Source organism: Corvus moneduloides, chromosome Z (assembly GCF_009650955.1).
Source record: "Corvus moneduloides isolate bCorMon1 chromosome Z, bCorMon1.pri, whole genome shotgun sequence".
NCBI lineage: Eukaryota > Metazoa > Chordata > Aves > Passeriformes > Corvidae > Corvus > Corvus moneduloides.
Window position 1 is genome coordinate 32,372,929 of NC_045511.1, and position 15,024 is coordinate 32,387,952.

Sequence of the window (15,024 nt, forward strand, 5' to 3'; positions counted from 1 at the left end):
CTTCTCAGGACCCTTAAAAAACTCATTGTAGCAGGATTTCTAAGGATTATTAAGACTGAGACTAGTCAGATGAGGACATTCGTCCCGCCTACAGTCATTAACATGTACATAACTACCACACTGATCTCAAACTCCGTTTTGCTGAGATGCTTCCCAAGCTGAGCTGCAGGGATAACACAGCAATATTTGCCACACTAATGAATGTTGTCTCCTTGTTTTGTGTCATCTTCTGACTTGTCTCTCTGTCCCTTGGGCTTAACATTTAAACTGGATGCCTTCTGGAGCAGGATGCTTTATTTTGGACTGTCCATAGACAACTGCACAGCAACAACATAGGCAAGGTTCTTAACCACAAAATCCAGCAACTCTATAATAGCAGGTCTGAATTTCAAATGTGGTAGGTCTGATTCTCTTCGGGCCTGAGAACCTTGATATCAAATGGGGTGTGGAAATGTGGATAAAGGGTCTCAAAAAACTACACACATGCACACGCACATCTGTCTATTGATGACATGCTAAAGGCAGGTAGCTAATAACCGTAAATGTGCAATGGATCTACTTCCTGTCTCACTCTTCCATCATCCAGCACTTATATCCCTGTGAGACTCTGGGTAAATATTTCTAAGCAAACTCTCCCCTCCCCTTCCCTTATCCTTTCCTCTGAGCTTGGCTAGTGCTCTGAACCACTATTCCCAGGTGCTGCCAGAGCACATCTGCTTGCAGCTAAAGAGGGGTCAGCAGGCACAGCTAGGCAGGGGCAGCACACCCTGCTTTCTCCTCCCTTGTCCAACAGCAGAGATGAGTCCTGCTGTTTGCAAGGAGAGACATGGCAGCAGGTAAGGAAGTGTCCTAAGATCCACTCCTGTTCATCACAAACAAGGTAGCAAGGATATTCTGCAGGCTGTGGGCTTCCACTGGTTTTGAAGTTCTGTTTCTTATCCATGTGGACACAGCCCCAGGCAGGGATTCATGGTGAGGCAAAAGGATCATTTTGCTCTGGGTGGACTGAGAACCACAACAACAGCCACCAAGGGACAAACGGTCCCTTAAGTCAGGCCACAACTTCAGAAGTAGCTGGAGCAGTCAGAGAGTGCTGTAGGAAAGTATTACAAATCGCCAAGACCTGTGGAAAGTTCACATGACCAAATATGGATAAGGATAAGGAGGCCAAACCTGAGTTGCAAGTGTTTTGTAGCATGGATGACGGTGTCTGTGGAGACAAGACCCTGATGGTGGCCAAGCCTCCCTGCTGTTGGAAGTCAGGCAAGGCAGACTTCTCCCAGGCTTTCAACCCAGACCCCAGTGGATTTTTTAGGTCATTTTAATTGTGCTTTCTACCCTGGAGACAAAAGTGCAAGAAAGAAGCAGATGCATGTGACACGGGTGATTTAAAGTCCCTTGAGAAGAATTGAAACATACAAATTAAATTTTTCTAATCTGGACAAAACACTCAACAATCTAACATTGTCTCTTGACAGTCTGTGGAAAGGAATCAAGATATTCACAGTTCTCTGTAGAGTTGGAGCCAGTTAATAATGGGCTCAGAATTGTTTTGGTTGGTGGGTTGACTTGCGGTTGTTTGCCCGTTTTCTGTTACTGGTTTTGTATGTGGCATGGTGTGCCCACCCTGCCCTGCTGAGTCAGAGAGAGTCTTACATTTGTGGTGAAGATTGCCACTAGAAAATGTTCTAGTGAACTCTTCTCGTGTTATGAGGCTAAAGTCTCTGTTTTCTTCTGAAAAGCTTCTTCAAACTATTGTGGCTATTTTCCAATTTCTGGCTTTTCTCCAGAAGCATGATTGAGTTTTGATTTTTAAGACTTCTGAATTCCTCACAAAGGCATGCTTTGATATCAAAAAGTATAAAAGCTGTAATATTACCAGTAATGAATGGAAATGCTTGAATAAGCACAGGAAGTCAAACTGGCTTTTTTAATGTCTGAGCAAATCTGCAGTCAAGGGCAGACTTCCTGCTTTGTCTTTGTTAATTTTGATAGAGAAAGTTATAGCCGAGGGTGTAATTAATAAAGTAGAGTTCTGCAAGTGCAATCAGTGTTCCTGCTGCAGATAGAGAACATTTGGGGTTTTATTAGCAATAATACAAAAGCTGAACAAAAAAGAGATGGAGGTTTGGTTACAGAAAATACTGATGACCATGCAAAGTCTGCATTTAAAAGATCAAAGGTACAAATTTATGAATAATTTTGGAGATTTATTTTCATGCAACTAAGCAGGTGCATAAAAGAAACTAAAGTCTTCCTTGCAATAGAGATAAATGATAAACATTCTGCATTTTTCCAGATTTGCCTTACTAAACAAGCAATGGTTATTTTCTGGCCTCACTGGTATTGCTTATTTCACATAGTTAAACAGACTTGTCTTAACACTGTCAAGACAATAGTGATAGTAAGTAATAGAAAGTTTGCTAGCAATATCTTGATGTTGTAATTACAGTGTATATTTTCATTACCAGAGTAAATTCCTTCAGGTGTACAATAACAGTATGATGAATTCGGCATTAGAAAAACGTGTAAGAAAGAGATTTTTGGCCTTTTGCCACATATCATTTACAAAGCTGGTTCTGATTTTACATTACCTTTGCCCAGTGTCTTGGCTTATGGAGCTACAGAGCTGGTGGAGTGGTTAGACTGATATTACAGGCCCATGGCTGACCTTCAGCACATAGCTAGGTAGTTGTTAGGAATGTTACACTGCTTCGATAGAGTGCAGATACCATTTCGCAAGAGAAATCTGTGCATTAATGAAAGAGGAAGTCAAACAGGAAGGACAGAAGGATGATATGTGATCTCAGAATTTGGAGATGCAAAGCAAGCAGAACACATTGGACTTCTGTGTAGTAACACTAGGGTGCATCACTATGCCCTAAACATAGTAAGAACGGCTACATGCTAGCTGGAAATTTACCCAGTAACCTATGCCACTACTAGAAGTACAATGGTAAATCTAAAAAAAAAAAGCTTACGGACATAGGACATATGAAATAATTCAGTCTAATGGTAGCTCTCGTTTAAGAAACAAAACAATGAAGCTATGGACAACTAAAACATGGACTTCGGCTGGTGTAACAAATCCTCTCTTATCTCCAAGTCTCAAAGACACTAAAGCAACATCTTTAATCACCAACAATTTTATATTAAATTAAAATTTCCTAGGATGTAACAAAAACTCTGCTCATAAAGAAAAATAATTATGTAAAGATATATAATATATTATTTATATTACACATATAATATCATATATAATAATATAATATATAATAATGTAAACAAGCAGTTCCAACTTAATAAATAAATGGATGTAACCTTGAGTAATAGTTAAAAAAACTGCCTGAACAGTCACAATTTAAGCCAAACTGTAATAACTTAATAGCTTTGACAGATATTTATACTTTATTTTACAGACTGAGCCTTTGTAGAACAACTTGAAAAGAGGCAATTGGTGATAAAAATTAGTTTCAGTAACATTACTCTGTAAATAACAGAAAGAATGCAAAAAAAAAGTATCAAGAAGGTTAAAAGTTGGAAACAAAGGGAAAACCTGTTAAGTGCTACTAGTCTTAAGCAGTCAGAAGTTGAAAAAGTTGTGAGTTTAAAAGTGTACATGAAAACTTCGAAAGTTGTAGTGAAATAGGAGCACTTTATTGTTATAGTCCAGCACACAAAGACCTGCAGAGTGTTCCAGAGAATGTTATTTGTGATGCAAGTAACTTCCCAATGTGTATCATTAGACAAGTGAGATTATGGAGCTGTAAAGCAAGCGTTGTTTAGTGTTCTAGCCTGTAGAGCTGGCGTTGCTCAAATGGTTAGACCATTGTCAGAGGCCCATAGTCTGACCTTCATCGTGTTGCTAGGTAGTTGTTAGGGAGGTACCACTGCTTAGATAAAGCACAATTAGGCAGGTCTTACGAAAAAACCCCATAGCTATTGGCAGAAAAAGCACATCTAAACTGGTTCTAGAATATTTACTCCATGACTCACTACACTCATCATTGAACAGTATCTCAGAGAGGTCCATGGGCCAAGAAAATGCCAACAGCTGGAAGAGGTCCCTCATCCCACCTCCTCCCAAGAGGGAGAAGGGCAACTGCTCTGGGGGACATTTGGCTATGGAGGACCTGCAGGGACACCTGGGACCAAGTTCTCATGGCCAGAGCCACCGCATTCAGCACCCTGCTCCTCTTGCCTGCTGAGAGCTCTGTTCCTTCCCTCCTGCAGGAAAAGTGAAGTACAGGTAACTGCTTCTACCTGCTTTGTAGTGTTCTTAGCTACTGTTTCACAGAGGCAGCAAACACCCAAACTGCTTTTCCAATTATAGAGGAGTAATGAGAGTGTGCACTTCATCCATCCTATCCATGACACTACTTTTGAAATACCTTATACAGGAGTAACACTGTTGTATGGAGCAGCAGATGTAAAGATAATCACAATCTTGTTTCTTGGTTAATGTAGATAAAACTGTGTTGATGCATAGAACTACATAAACTGTAGGACACTGCTCAATGTTATAATTTACAATGCACTTTTCCTAATATCTATAATTTCTGGATTTTTGTTTTTTACAGTTTGGATTTACATGGCCTCAACTTTGAATCTGAGAAGCACACAAAGCAGTCAGGCGGGATGAGTATTTAAAACCTTATCTTTTATCTCTAGGTATGAAGGCAAAGACTATTCAAGTGATTTATCCAGGGTCACAGAGGCAGTCTATGAAACTGATGTTCAGTCTCCTGAAACACTGCGCTGGTTCCTAGGTTGCTTCTGAATCCTCTTTTTTCCACATCCTTCATGTTCTACTTTCTTGCAATGAATCGTTTCATGAAACTGTGTCACAAAACTGGTCTAGCTGGGGCAGGATCTGTCGCTGCTCTAACATCTTAACTTGCAGATTATTCATCACAACTTAACTTTCAAAGCCAAAACGAATGAGAGACACTAAATCCACATTGACATTTTGGGCCTTTGTGTTTAACAAAGCAACTAGAATGCAGACAGACTGTTGTGGCTCTCATATTTATTATTGTTTCAGTTGCCTTGAAAAAACACGTATATGTTGTTTCACAAATAGTTGGAAAGGTCATTTAGACAATGCAAACCTCTGCATCTTCTGTTCGCTAGCTATTTTTAACTTCCTTGGACCACTTACCTCTACAAATAATTGCATTTTTAAAAATGTGGGAAGGTAATTTAAATATATCTCTATGTATGTGTATATGCATGTCTGACAGATATACCATAATTTGGTATTGTCTCTCCATCCTCATGTGTAAAATGACTCAACGATTCTTCACATATCTTTCTGAAGGCATTATGCTTAAACCTATCCATGGAGAAGGCCAAGGCACAACATGTTTTAATTGCAGCAGAAGTTTCAGGTGACTCCAAGTGGAAGCTGTAGCCCTGTCTCCTCTGGTCTCTTTTGAAGAGCCCAGCCTAAAAGGTTCTATCTAAATCAGTCTGCTGTAATACAAAATCCTTCCAAGAATATTTCTATTCCTCCCAGCTAGGCATTTGCTGTCTTCTTTCTCTGTGCAAGTTAGCTGGTCACTTCTACCTTCACATGTGTTTGGTTTGGAAATCAGACAACTTAATCCCATGGCTTTTCCCATTGAGATTTCTGGACAGATATTGCTAAGACAAGAAACCTTAATTCTTCACAGCTGGTCTTCACGGTGTTCCTACTGTGATCAGATTCTCAAGTAAAAGTAGCAAATAAAGTTATATCTCATATATAAGGTGTGCAGCATTTCCATAGTGCTGAATACTGCTTAAGAAAGAAAGCATCCTGCAATATGAATATGAAACAAACTATTTTCCAAAACTAAGTTCCTCTAAATCAATATTAATGAATAAATAGTGAGTAACAAGACTTGGGGACACAATAACTCCATACAAATAAATTCTGTACATGTGATTGCCCTTGTCTTTGACTTTGACCGCAGCCTAATCCCTTTTCTGTGCCTTGATTTCATTTTATCGCTCATGTTTAGCTGCTGAGCCTTGCAGTGGAGGGATGCACAACATCTAAGCACAGCAGGGTCAGGATCACTCTATGAAATTCTCAGTTTTTGCAATAATGATGTTTTCTTCCTTTCTAGTGGCAGAATTGTGTAAATTGCGGCTGGGTTAAACTTGAAACTTTAGGGTTTTGTCCTCTGTTGCCATTGATAGTCCTCAAAAGGCCCTGCTAGCTTTTTTCTGTGTAGCTGATACTGTTTTGTTTTTATTGCATATGTTTGGACAGTGGAATTCATAAGCAGATTTATCCCACTGTCAGCCGGTATCTGTAAAGAAAATGGAACCTGGACTCAGCAGAACGTGGAATGATGTGTACATTATTGCTTCACTCCTCTAGGGGGAACTCTTAGTTTAAATCTGTTCACACATTTCTCTAAATGCAGTGGGCTGACCAAGATGAGGGAAGACCTACAGCCTCTTTTGCCAGAATGAAACTTGGCAGAAACCAGCAGTGGTTGTCTTCAGGTACAATGATTTTCAGTTTCACCAGAGCTCCTTTCTTAGCATGGCCTGGCACTTCCTTCTCTGAGAAACATGCTAAGGATGCTCCAGAGAGCTGGATTAGGGTCTTTTCCAGTCCTGGCACTGCGTGTGCTACATCAGTTCTTCAGGCTGAGAGGAGAAACTGGAATTCTCCTCTTTGTGCATTGGCCTCAGAAAACAGAAAACTTTGTCCTGTGGGTTTAACATAAGAGATTGCCTGGGAGAGCAGGGGGAGGACTGGGGAGAGTGCAGAGTACAGCAACCGTACTACAACCACTTCTAACCCACACCGTCTGTCTGTGAAGCTGCCCGGTTAGCTGCAAAAGCTGAGGCAAATTTCCAGGCCTGAATAGGTTTCAAGGTCCATGGCTGACAAATACAGAGAAGAGGACTTCTCTGTGGGAGGAACAACTTCTGCATTTAGAGGAGTGTGGAGAGTAGTCTTGTGGTTATCATGAGGTCTCTGTTTTGGGCTGAGCTGCTCACAGTGGATGAGTGCTCTTCTGTCACAGGATCTCAGGAGAGTGACTGGATAATAGGGCAGGCTTCCTCCCACTACCCGCTCCACTTCTGTGCCTTTCCCAAAGACCAGTGTCAATCTGCCAGCTTCTCTGATTACCCTTATATGGAGAAGTAATAAATCACCACTTCTGTTCGTATTGCATTGGTGCAGTGCCAGCCTTCCTACACTCCCCAGATGTCTTGGTAGGGAACAAGCCATGGCAGAATGCAGATGTAAACCCATCAGTGCAGCATTGACTTGTTTATCTCTAGGAAAAGAGACAGCCATGGATATAGAAGAATTTCGGTCAGACTCAGCATCCTCAACAGCTGGAAATTATAAGAAAGAAGATGGAGGAAAGTGGGTAACTAAGTCTGTTGGCACAGCATGCCCTGTCTGCATTTTTCAGAATTCTCCAGTCCACTAACTTGGCTCTCTGGTGTGAACTACTTCCAAATTTCTCCAAGAAACAAAGCACATGCCTGCTCATAACTTCAGTTATGAGAAGTTCAACGTCCCCTACTTGGCTGGATAGCTCAGGTGTGCTGGAATCAGAAAGGAAAATACTAATAAAACCACAGTGTTTTGTTTTTTCATGTCTTTTAGGTGAGAAAAGGTTTGCTATAGGCAGGGACTTCTGATTTACCAGCTATGGTCCATTAGGGAATGGCATCAAAACAAGTTAGCCAGACAAGAAAGATATAATAGATCAAAGAAAAATTACCCATGTTCCTTGTTGTTAGGCACCTGTGAGGACTGACTCATGCTGGTGCTGCCAGGGGTCTAGGTATGTGATAAATTCAATTGTAACAACAAAAGTAATCGCAGGAACTAATCTGATTCCATGAACCCTTCAGTTGAATAAAGTGAATGATCGAGGAGTGGGTAAGGCTTATTCTATGCCTAACATCTCACATTTTCTACCTTCTGATTCCCAGCTTCTGTCTCATTTGTTTCTGCTATATGGGTCCCCTGAGGATCTTGTGCACGTATCAGAGGGTGCTTGGCTCTTTCTCAGTGCTGAACCCAGCACCCTTCTACTCTGCTTCATTGCTCTGAGGGAATCCATGAGAGATAAATAAATGCCAGAGGAGTATGGTCTTCTCAGGGAGCAAAAATGGATTAAAAGAACAGAGGTGTACCATAAAATTGATGGCCCATGGGAAAAGCTGCTTTTACTACTTCCCTTCTTCTACCTTAAACTGGTTCTGTTTATACTGCCTTTACAAACAAGGATAGGACATGAACTCCAAACCAATCCCTAGCTGGTGTAGGCTCAGTACTTTTTGTGTGGAATAGTTTCATTTGCAATATATATTGAGACCTTATCCTCGGGGCTTTTCAAGCAATCGTTTTGTTATTTCAACTGTATTTGTTCTGGGACAGTCATTCCTTTTCTGTGGCAAGAAAGCCCTTTTTGCAGATCACCATGACAATGCCATGCTGCTGAGTAAGTACACTTGAGGGGGACCAAGAGGAATTTGATCATGCAAGCCCTGCTGAGACAAAGCTGAAGGCTCTCAGGTATGTGCAGTAGAGTACAATGCAGAATACACAATTTAGAACAAACTGTGCTCTCAACAGCTAATTTTCAGAGAGAAGTCCAGAAGCTACACCACATGAATGCAACATGATCAGTGAGGGCTTGAGCCCAGGAGTGAAATGGGGACAGATCCAGCAGAGCAGTTGAGTACACACAAACTGCTAAACAGGCACTAATGTACATTTGCTTTTCTATGCCAGAGGGCAGCTGGCTCGGCTTTTTGCAATTGCAGTTTCTCTGGAAGGCCTTGCAGAAGCAGGTGACACAGTGAAGTACATGTTTTGCAGCAGTATACACATATATGCCATTTCTGGTTTGGTACAGTTACAATTACAGTTCTGCCTGTGCTTGCATGGATGCTCTTTCCTGAAGTTTACAGCCTGCCTCTATTCATGGTCCTTTAATGAGGACTGTCAGTCATAAGCATGGCTGGCTGTGGTCCTTTCCTAGTCAGGAGAGAAACAGAGGGGAAAGTCCTGTTATTCTTCTGTTTGGGCAACCCCATGCAACTTGCAGAGTAAAGAAAATTTGTGCTCCCAGAATTTACATTTTTCTGACACAACATCATATCCATCATCAAAGCACCTTCCTGCTCTAGCACAGGGAAGGAAGAAACCAGAAACACAGAATAATCTGCAAAAGCTGAGGAAATAGAAAGATGCTGGATTATGAATCCCTAGTGGCCTGCTACTAGGCTGCTCTATACAGGATATTATCCCTACACCTTCACAGGGCCCAGCAGCTCTGCCTGCTGGAATTAGAGGGGAAGAGGGCATCTCTCCCATGATAACATCTGTTACTTGGCACTAAGGAGAAGTCTAAATGTACAGCCTTTGGAACATAGTGATCGGTCTTCCAGAAATACAGTATCATTGCCTCAGGAGCAATATTCCCTCAGCATGGAGCAAATGAGAAAAGTTTTTTCATGAGCTGAGAAACCATTAAACCAAAACCCACCAAGTGTGAAGACATTCCTAAACTGCTAATTAGCCTCTGTCTGTCTCATCCCTGTCTTGAAATCTGAGATCCTATAAATACTTGTTTACCCAGAAAGATACTTGGGATGTGTCTACACTGTAAGACAGAGTGGCTCTCAAAGGGCATCTAGGTACAGTGAATTGCATTGTAGGACCAAGAGAGAGAAAACCAGGAAAGATCCATTGAAAAGCCTTAGCTTAAAATCTAACTCGCTCAACATGTTAACAAGTGACCTTTCAAGGACTGTGTACCTTGGCCTTCAGTATAAACAGTTTAGCAATAGATGGTATCATTTGACATACTTTGTACCTACATACATGTTGATGTATACACTTAGATTCAAAAATTTTACTTTGCAGTTTATCCAGAAGCCTTCATTTTTTCAGCTGAAATCCTCACTGTCACTACTCAGAATTATGAGATTCTGTTTGAGCAGAAAGTATTTAACTTGCTAGAACAGAAAATCAAAGATATTATTTGTGTATCTACCCTCTGGGAAATTTCAGGTTTTCAACAAAGAGAAGAAAAAAATATCAAAGGGCTCATACCATACTCTTCTAAGCCCAATGAGCAGAGAAAATTTACACATTTTGATTTTAACCAACTCCTTAGGGTAAACCTAAGAACCAAGACATTAAATAAACCTTGCTTAAGTGTACTAGAATTGCTCTAATTTGAAAGGTGAGCAATATGTAAATAGGACTATCGGCTAGAATACATGAGAATGTCTAGACCAGGCTACAGTTTTACCAGTTGGTAATCCTTCTCTGACAGTGACTAAGACCAAGCATCTGCAGAACAAAGAAAATGTAGCCGAGATTCTACAAGATGATTTCCCAGCCTCCAGTCGTATGATGCCCGGATATTTCCAGTACTACAGGCAGTATTGCTGTGCATGACAGCCCTAGACAGACTTTTCTTCAGAAGTGATACCTGATCATTTCTAAGCCACATAGTCTTTTGGCATCTAAAATTGTTGTGTCAAGGTGACCCACCTTTAAACTATGTTTTCTCTGAAATACATCCCTTATTCTGTCTTGAGATTTTGGTTGTATCACAGATACACAGCTGTCACCATCTGGACTGTAGTTGTGAGGAGGGAAAGTTCCCTCAGGTATCCTCAGCACACCAGGTATGTTCCAGACTGCTGCTTTGGTGAACCTGCTGGGTTTGTTGGCCACATGGCATAGATATTGTGTATTGTAAAAAGTAGGATCAGAATAATAAATCTCTTTTTCTTGAGAGTGTGCTGAAAGGTTTTCCAGACAGGAGCTCCTCACATAGCAGCAGCATGGCTGGGAATGACACTCTGTGACAAGACAAACATAAAGAACTTGCAGAACCTTTTCTCTACCCCTAGGACTGCTGTGGCAGTCTTGAGATCCAAGGTCTCACGGCAGAGCTGTTGATCTGGAACAGTGGAGCAAGGACTGGGAAGAAACAGGAAGAAGACTCTCTGTCACCAGTGAGATAACAAAAGCACCTGCCCCAGGGTTAAGCCTAAACTTCATTCAGAAATTACCTTAAGATGCTGTAGATATGCTCGTATGCTCTCCTCAACACTGCAGGGTTCAGACTTTCAGACCCCATGCTGATGACTCTAGGAAACGAAGGAGTCACCCAGAGTGAAAAAAATGGGAAAGAAAGGTTTGTCAAACAAGGGTACTTCTCTGTTCCTTTCTCTTTTGTAGGACTCAACTTGCTCTTGAAAGTGAGCTGGTTTTTCCCATTGTACCTTTTTACAGTGATCCCAGGTTTTGACACACTTGGATCTGAGGTGACTGCAAAATTCTTTTCTCCTCTTAATTACATTTGAAGAGCCAGACAAGAAAGAGGCTCATGAAAGAATGTTTGTGAACACTGAGAAACCTGCTTACAAATGCTGAACCATCCATTGTCTCTCTTTAATCTACCCCACTATCTTTGTCCTGCATTTCTTAAACATACTCTATTGAGAATAAAACTCCTTAACAATTGTTGGAGATGCAAGCTTCAGGAAGGTGTGGGCCCACAAGAGCCTAGATAACAAAGTGGGGGATAAAAAAGGAAATAATATGCCAGTCCAAACCCATGCTAACTGGCAGTATCTTAGAAAAAAAAGGAGTCTTTAAGCTTTGTCAAACACTATTCTCTCAGCTTGCCTGTGTCCATGCCCAAGGCAACTCTTTCAGAAGTGTTACTTCTGAAGTCAAGTGTTCAAAACAGCCTAGCATCTTCCCTCAGCGCCAAACCTTGTGTTCACCCCTGCACAAGGAGCTGTCACATGCAAATAGCCATCCTGGTGCTGCAGCAGGAATTTGTCCGAAAGTAACCTTTCTCCATTGTTTAATTCCCTTTTCATGTTAGTCTCATGGTGGGCTGCTTTACAGTGCCTGTCAGGCAGCAGCTGTAACAAGTGGAAAGCTAAGCAGGGAAAGGAGTTTAGACTAGTCAGTATGCAAATATGTATAAATATATATATGTATATTCTTATGGATTATATGTGTATGCAGTGATTTTAGATGGGGTAGTACTGGAGGCTACTAATCTCAGAGACTTCAAGCCTTGTTTTCTCCTGGAAGCAAAGGAAGGTTTAATTTCCATGTGGGAAGAGATTGTCATGGGTGCTTTGACGTGTATTTGTAGACCTTACTCTTTACTCCTCTCTGGTTTTCCCCATGTGCCTCATTCTGGGAAAGCTTCTACAGAAAAGAAACAGCTAGCCAGAAGATATAAGTGGGTTGGATTGAGATCACAAAGGAGAGAGAGGTCAGGAAGGCACTGGAAAGAGCTAAGCATTTATTTGTGTGCTAGGGGCAGGGAACAAGATGTATTTGGGAAGGTGGGTAACATGACAAAGATACAATGAGTAACTCCTCACGGCCCACTCAGTCCATTTGCATACCATCTTTCCTAGCCTGTACTGCTTTCAGGTTGCTGTTTCTTCCAAAGCTATAGGTTCCCTAGTCTGCCTGCTGGTGCTAGCTGCTGCATGCCTACCCACACCGGAAGGGGAAGGGCATATCTGCAGAGGCTGTGGTTTTCCCAGTGTTGGCAGGTACCACTGTCACTGTTAAAAAGAGCAGCTGGCACTTTAGCTACTTTTACAGCTGTCAGACATCTGTTCTTCAAGAATTTTCCCCCCTTCTAGCTCTCACCAACTTATCTCCTCACCATGGGGCCTCTGAAAGAGACAAACAAGTCTCCCAGGAACTGATAATGTGTAAGGGCCATTTTCAACATGTGGTCAGAGGGAGACATGAAGCCTACCCACAGCTCTGTGGAAATACCCCAGGCTCCGGGCCTCTTTTCTTCCTGTGGGAAACGTAAAAAGGAGATATCTTCTAGGGAGCAGTAGTCAAGGATTGGTCTCTCCAGGAGAAGCAAAGGCTTCTAAACCTGTCCACCTGCTTCTGCTGTTTACCAAGACAGCGGACATCTCTCAAAACATCTGAAGCAAACCACTAGCAGTTCTGTACAACATGAAGAGCTTGCGCAGAGGCGCTGCAAGTTTTCTTTGGCCATAGCTGTCAGGAAATTAAAAAATATGTGTGTATATGTATGTATGTATGTATGTATGTGTGTACATTACCATACATGCACTGTATAGTAATTGAGGAGAGGGGTAATGACAAGCCCAGCAAAGGAGACTGGCAATCCATTCTTCTCATATCAGCAGGACCTTAAACATCCTCAGGGATTTTACAATACCAGACCACTGGCTCATCTGCGAGGCTGCCCGTGCATATCCCTAGGAGAGTTCTTGGTAATGCTGTAAAAGGACATTTTCACCCTCAGTTTTATTCTGAGGTATTTTTGAGTCAAAGATAAAAGCCCTCTTAGGAACACTGCCTGTCAATCGAAATTTGTGAAAAAAAAAAAAAAAAAAAAAAAAAAGAAGAGAAAAGGATCCGATTCCTGAGTTTACTGTTCTATTGTCCATGCTTTTAAAGAAAATGGAGTTTTCCTCATGCTTCCTGGGGGAGAAGAAGATGATCTGGGGTTAGTAGCAATCCAAGACAATATGTCTGGTAAGGGATTTGGTAAGAAGTTGAGGAACTCTGACCTAGCTGTGCTGTGACTGAGTAAGAAGGACGCTGCTGCTGCTGCTTCACAAGGTTGGGAGGGTGAGTATGCATGGTATCCCTGTACTGCACTGCAGTGACTAGCTTATCTTCAGCATTCAGTCTTCAGGGTAGTAACTTACTAGGAAAGCTTTCTTCCCCGCCCCCTTCTCTCCCTTTCTCGCACTGTTTTTCAACAAATGTGAAAGGTGCTGATAAATACTGCAAGTGAATGATACAGTATTTACTTGTTTATGCTCCCTTTCGTTTGTGAATTTGTCTCCACATTGTTAAAGAGCAAAGATTTTTCTTTCATTACTTTGTCACAAAACTGTGTCTGAAACCCAAACATTGATCAGGGACATCTTCTCCTCTGTGTTAACTCTTGCTGCTTCCAGCTGCTCAGAGCTTTACAGTGGACTTTTATTTCTTTATGGGAGAGTTCTTCTCAAGTTTGTACTGTGTGGTTAATTCAGCAGAGGTAGCAGGAACACAGCCATGTTTCTAGTCAGCCCACATGTACTAAAGAGCTATATGCCTGGTTACTCTTCTTTACTACACTTCACACATCTCTACCTGGTGACAGCAGTACTATCAGGTTTTCTTCCACAGGAGAAGATGGCATGGAAATGAAGTTACGAGATCAATGGAAATGCTTAGGTAAAGACATCAGAAATATTGTTCACAAAAGCTGCCTTGTAATATGTTTTACTGTGTCAATCCTTAACAGATGTGGTTCACTCTTGGTCCTGGATCCAAGCTATTCCTTTCTAACCTTTGCATCCACTAGCTGTTTTCTGACATAGCTACTGTCACTTTGCAGTCACCTTTCCTTGAGGCAGAGAGCTGTACAATGTTTTTCCCAAAGTAGCAGCACCTGAAATCCCCATGTTGAGTGCTGTATCAGTGACTTAAGTGTTCGCACATGTCAAGATGTTTCACTCGCTCATGACTGATTGAAGATGTGAAGGTTGGGGGCAGCCGTGCCTTCAGTGACATGGTGGAATTCAGGATCCTGCATTGAGGAAGCAAAGCAGTAAGCAGGACTAGAACCCTAAATTTCTGGAGAGCTATCTTTGACCCCTTCAAGGACCTGTTTGGAGGGATTCCATCAGCTACAGCTCTAGAAGAGAAGGGCATCCAAGAGAGTTGGTCGATACCCAAGAATTATTTCCTCCAAGCCCAAGACCAATGTATCCCCATGAGCAGGAAATCAAGCAAAGGAGGCAGGAGACCTGAATGAATGAGCAGGGAGCTCCCAGCAAATCTCAAATGGAAGAAAGAAATTTGTAGGACACGGAGAAAGGCAGAGGCCATGTGGAAGGACTATAGGTACATCTCCAGAGTACACAGGGATGTGACAAGGAAGGCCAAGGCCTACTTGGAATTGAGTCTGGAAAGGGATATCAAGGACAACAAGAAGGATTTCTACAAGTACATCA